Source organism: Ailuropoda melanoleuca, unplaced genomic scaffold, assembly GCF_002007445.2.
Source record: "Ailuropoda melanoleuca isolate Jingjing unplaced genomic scaffold, ASM200744v2 unplaced-scaffold467, whole genome shotgun sequence".
Taxonomy (NCBI): Eukaryota; Metazoa; Chordata; class Mammalia; order Carnivora; family Ursidae; genus Ailuropoda; species Ailuropoda melanoleuca.
The window spans coordinates 1-5,800 of NW_023219058.1; the positions used below are offsets into that span (position 1 = coordinate 1).

Sequence of the window (5,800 nt, forward strand, 5' to 3'; positions counted from 1 at the left end):
CACAGTATTGTAAGTTTAGATACTCCAAAAGGGACCAAAATCCATGAAGGACTGAGTTTGCCTGTGACCCATGTACCCGAATAGATAGTCAGAGACATAGATGCTGGCATGACAAGTTGATTAATTCACGCAGACTGCATCCCTAATTCTCCCTTCCTCAGAGGCAGGCACAGGGATCCGTTGTGTTCTTAAATGGTGGGACTGAAGGGCAGAATCAAGACCTCCCCTCCCAGATACTCTAGGACAAATTGACTCTTTGAACTGAAGGAGGAAGAAACTTCCTTCTTTGGCCTGTGTTTTGTGTCTGTGTCCCCATCTTGATTCTGGGTTCTGTGGGGCTTTATCTATGGTGCATTCACTTCTGTGCCACCGCCACCCCCATCTCACTGTGGGTTCAGCCCAACAACCATCTGAACAGAGTGGGTGTGCAGCCACTGCCTGTTAGGTGCACAAGGAAGGAATTAATAGTGATAGCTAGCATATGTAGTACTCGCTCTGTGCTGAGCACTTTACAATAATCCTAAAAAGTAGGTGCTGTTATTTTGAGGTCTATTTTGCAGAGGAGGGAAGTGAAGCACAGAGAGGTCAAGAAACTTGCCCACAGTCACACAGCCCATGAGTGGTAAAGCCAGGATTTGAACTGCATGGTCTCATTCAGTTAGCCATGTTCTTAAACACATCACTACCCCCAATCTTTGCATATTATGGGTTGGTAAAAGAGATGGAGCAGATGGAGCCCTTGAGTGGCCCGGAGTGCCTCACAGTGAGTGGCCAGTGCTCAAGGAACATTTTAGGTGAGAAGTGGTTGGGTCATTTGTCAAAATGAAAAGCTAAAGAGGATGCTAATGTGGGTCCAGGAATTAGCCCAAAGCTCTAACTTCAAAACTTGGGCTCCAAAACCAGCTCCTGGCTGACCTTTCAGATGATAATAAAGACAACTGGCAAATGCGTACGAAGGAGACATTCTAGAAATTAATTCTCATGAGGAAATGAGATAAGCAGTTAATTTGGGAACAAAGAGTTATTTTCAGTAGGCGTTTACTGTGGGTCCCAAGGTGCATAAGGCCAGTGGGGACTTGGGCGGTTGTATACCATGGCTCTCGTCTTTGAGAAGCTCCTAGTGAAATGGCAAGATGGAGGTCCATCTTCTATGCGGAAGCCAACTTAGAGTGCCTCATTCGTTGGCCATGGGCCTGTCCGTCCCAGTCTGTGGAGGGCTGCTTGGTGTCCCCCCATTGTGTGTCCAGCCAGCTATGACCTGGAGAGGAGCATTCTGGTGAAATGGCTTCTGGCTGGACGAGCCAAGTCCCTTCCTGGCTGAGGGACCAGCCCCTGGCTTTGTGTCTCTCTGGCACATCGTGANAGTGAGAGCCACAGTGAAGGGCCCCAGAGGCCAGCCAAGCCGTGAGCAAGCAGTCCTCACGGGGAGCTGCCGCGTCCAGTGCCCAGTGCTCCTGTTGGGCTATGAGCAATTTCCAAGTAATTAAGTGGATTGGGTTCTAATGCCCTTGTGACCATCCTCTGGCAGGTTCTATTGATGTCTTGGCAGCCAGACTAGCCCTGGAGGGGGCCCTGCCCTGGCATCCACTCTGCCTGGAGGGGACTGATGAGGGAGGGGCTCAACATATTTAGAAGTTCATGTGCACGGGGAGCTGATTACTCTCCTTCGAGATCAGTGTTTGCTACCAGTCCCAACTTGCATGGAGCTAGGCTTTTCATGGCAACTAAAAACCTGTCTGGAAATAAAATGTCTCTTTCCTTTTGCATTTCTACCGTAATGACACAGGAAACTCGTTTTTCCTTTTTAACTTACCAGGATAACTGGCGATGAATAAGAGTATAGACGTGTGGGGCGCCTGGGTGGCACAGCGGTTGAGCGTCTGCCTTCGGCTCAGGGCGTGATCCCGGCGTTATGGGATCGAGCCCCACATCAGGCTCCTCCGCTATGAGCCTGCTTCTTCCTCTCCCACTCCCCCTGCTTGTGTTCCCTCTCTCGCTGGCTGTCTCTCTCTCTGTCAAATAAATAAATAAAATGTTTTAAAAAAAAAAAAGACATTTACGGTGCTGAGCAGCCATCCCCACCGTCCGCCTCCAGAATGTTCCATCCCCCCACACTGAGACCCTACCTTGTCCCTTTTACAGGCTGACCCCACCCCTTCCCCCAGACCCCCGCACCACCATCTACTTTCTGTCTCTGGATTTTGACGACTCCAGGGAGCCCTGAAGAGCCAAGTCCTGCAGTGTCCATCCTTCCTTGTCCAGCTCTCCTCCCTCAGCATCACGTCCTCCAGGCTCACCCGTGTTGCAGCAGGTGCCGGGATTCCCTCCTTTTTAAGGCCGATTAACACCCCGTGGTGGGGATATGCCACAAATCGTTCACCCATCTATGCATTGATGGACACTCGGGGGGCTCCCTCTTTTGGTTGCGAATAGTGCTAGGCATGTGGGGGTGCAAATGTCTGCCTCTCAGTATATTTTTGAATCAACTTGTTTTAGAATAACTTCAGATTTACAAAAACGTTGCAAAGATAATCCAGGCAGTTCTCATTAAAAAAAAATAAATCTGTGGAAAGCTGGTGTCATTGAAACTTTGTACTAAACGTGCCATAACAATCTTGGGAGACAGGGAACACGATCACCTATGTCTTACAGGTGCAGAAACTGAAGGGGACATCACCCCAGCCAAACCACCAGGTCCCTGGGGCATCCCTGCCGCTGCAGCCGTATCTAGCTGTACCTTTCTCTGGAAAATTGTTCCCAGCGCACGCCTGAGCTCCTGCTCCCCCTCCCGGTAACCCTCGGCCCAGAGCTGATGGTGGCGTGGGGTCCACTCTGGCCCCTGGCCTCCAGCTGCCATTCCGACCGCAGAGCTCCCGGGGAGCCAGGTGAGGCTGGACCTCAGCTCGCCTCCATCCCCCACCCTCCTCTGCACCCCTTGCTCCTCACCATCCCCTCTGAGAACACCCCCTCATCAGCCACCTGTCCAGGGTCGCTGCTGAGGCCCTGCTTCTGGGGAAGCTGGCCTATGACATTCAGGGAGGGTAACTTCCCATCGCTGCTGAGTGAGAGGCTAGCTCGGCCTTCGGAGGTCTGCCCCAGGGGCTGCACTCCCCATTGCTGCTCCTCACGGGCAAACTCAGCCCGAGGGCCGGGATGCGAATCTGAGAGCTGACCTTACGCCGGGGCTCCCTAACACAGTAGTGACCCCAGCGTGGCAGGACCCAGAGGCAAGGCGGCCCCAGGATGGCAGACCAAGCATGGGGCAGTCCATTTTGAAGTTCTGCCACAGATCCAGTCCTTCCATCGAGTTACAGGATGAGCCACTCCAGATGACATGGGACCATCAGGCCTGATGGCTACTAGACTTTTCTAGAAAGTTCTGAGGACCCATGACAGAGATTGGAAAACTCAATAGTAGTTCAAACAACGCAAAAAACAAAAACAAAAACCCAGAATCCAAGGTATATTATTATACCTCAGGGTCAGCTGCGTGCATCACGTCCCTCCACCTCGAAATACTCCCAGACACATTGCCCCAGAAGAGCGGTGTTCTCCTGCGTCCCCTTAGCATGGCCGGCAACTTCAGCAAATGTAACCTGGTTAATAGAGTCTACTGAGTCTTCTGTTTGTATTCAAATTTTGTCGGTTTTGTCAATGCACCCAATAATATGCTTCAAAGCATCTTTTCCCTCCAGGGCAGGATCCAGCCCAGGTCAGGCACTGGAAGTAGTTGTCTTGTCCCTTTGGTTCCCAGGGTCCTCCGAAGCTTCATTTTCTTCCCCATTTTGCAGGTGAGTAAACCATGGTCCACAGAAGCATAAGGATCCAACCAAGGCCGCTCACGGGGTTGGGAGCAGATGTTCTGGTCAGCAACGGGGCTCCAAACTCTTGTGACATCCCGTACTGAGCCGCAGCCTTCTTATCATTGTTTTAAGTAGACGTCACGCCCAACGTGGGGCTTGAACTCATGACCCTGAGATCAAGAGTTGCATGCTCTACCGACGGAGCCAGCCAGCCAGGCCTCCCCAAGCTGCAGCCTCTCAATGATGATATCATTACGAGATTTTCAAATTTATGCACACTGATGGGGGAAGCTTTCTTCTGAGGTCTCCACGGAGATCAGACGACCCTGCTACACGCTTATTTTGGAAAAATTTGACATCATCTTATAAAGCTGAAGACGCCCTACCCCGGCCCCATCCATTCCAGCCCTAGATGGACATATTCTTCAGGTAAACTCGTGCACACGTGTGAGGACATCCTTCACGACACTGTTTCCAGAACCAAAAAGCTGACACAACCCAACTCTCCAAGGGCCAGAGGAGGATAAAGAAACTAGGGTGGGCCTACAGCAGACTGCCGTCCGCAGGGCGATGAGCGAGCTGGGGCTTCGCACGCGAAAATGCATTACTCTCATAAACGTCATGGAGAAAAAGTGCAAGTTCCAGGAAAAGACGTATAAATGAGGACCACAAACATGTATTATGTTCTCTAATATATGGGACACACGTACAGCACTAGACATGTTTTTTTTTTTAAGATTTTTATTTATTTGACACAGAGACAGCCAGCGAGAGAGGGAACACAAGCAGGGGGAGTGGGAGAGGAAGAAGCAGGCTCCCAGTGGAGGAGCCTGACGTGGGGCTCGATCCCAGAACGCTGGGATCACGCCCTGAGCCGAAGGCAGACGCTTAACAACTGCGCCACCCAGGCGCCCCAGTACTAGACAGGTTTGCACACTGCACGTGTATTTTTATATTTATGATGTCTTTGCCTTTCTCTATAGATGTACGATTTTATTACATGTGGTATTTTATATGTGGAGTGTATATAATATATAACTTACATAATATAGTAGCTTATGCATATTACATATAAATACGTACTTACTATACGTTTTACTATGTTTATCACTCTATGTATTTACTCTGTATATTTACCATAGATAGTATTTTATATATAATTTTGTCTTATAAATAAGTTTAAACACTGTAAGTACAATAATATATAAAATATGTCATTTATATAGTAATTTTACTAGTCATGTANATATAGTAATTTTACTTGTCATGTAATAGATACTTTATGAAACACTATATTTAGATGAAATACTACATACGTTTTATAAATTTTGTCCATGTATCTCTATGTTACATCATATAGAAACCTATATCATAGATATGTAACGACAGACAAGGGCGTGATAAACAAACTTTATTGCCCTCCTCGGACTGTTTTAAATGTTTTGCAAACCGGAGTCTCCGGTGCGCGCCGGTCCGGTATTTGGCCGCCTGCGGACTCCCAGCGCTCTGAGCATCGGCGCCCGACGACCGTGGGACAGGCGGCTATCTCAGAATGTACCCACTGAAGTTCCATTTTTGACTGGGTAGGAAAATCACAGAGAAAGTGCAAATCCGTTCTAACACCCGGCCTCTCTTCAAATGTACACACAAAGCAATTTTGCAAGCAGAAACTTGGAGAGCGCCCTGCTGCTTTTCAATTTTCCCTCATAAGTCGCTTGCTTAGTTTTCGTGTTCATTTTCTTTTCCCACCACTTAGCTTTCTCCTCCCCAAAGCAGGGGTGCCTGGGCTGGGTGCAGGGGATGAACTGAAGTGGATGAACTGAAGAGGGGCTCGAGGAGCCTTCTGGGAGGGACGAGGGACCCGAGGGACGGAGACTATGGCCTCCAGGATATGCAGACCTATCGGAACTCACCCAACTGCTCTCTCCGGAAGGAAGCTTGCAGATGGGCAGGTCAGTGCCTGCATGCAGTATGTCCTGGGTGATCCGGGGTCGTGC

General features: G+C 49.4%; 1 long non-coding RNA gene across 1 annotated transcript; it reads left to right on the forward strand.

The window, feature by feature from the left end:
* The first annotated feature begins 8 nt into the window (after positions 1–8).
* On the forward strand, positions 9–5,007 carry LOC117799291. Its single transcript, XR_004622959.1, has 3 exons — positions 9–2,311; positions 2,653–2,885; positions 3,792–5,007. It is a non-coding gene; the product is annotated as an uncharacterized LOC117799291 (long non-coding RNA).
* Positions 5,008–5,800: the final 793 nt, after the last annotated feature.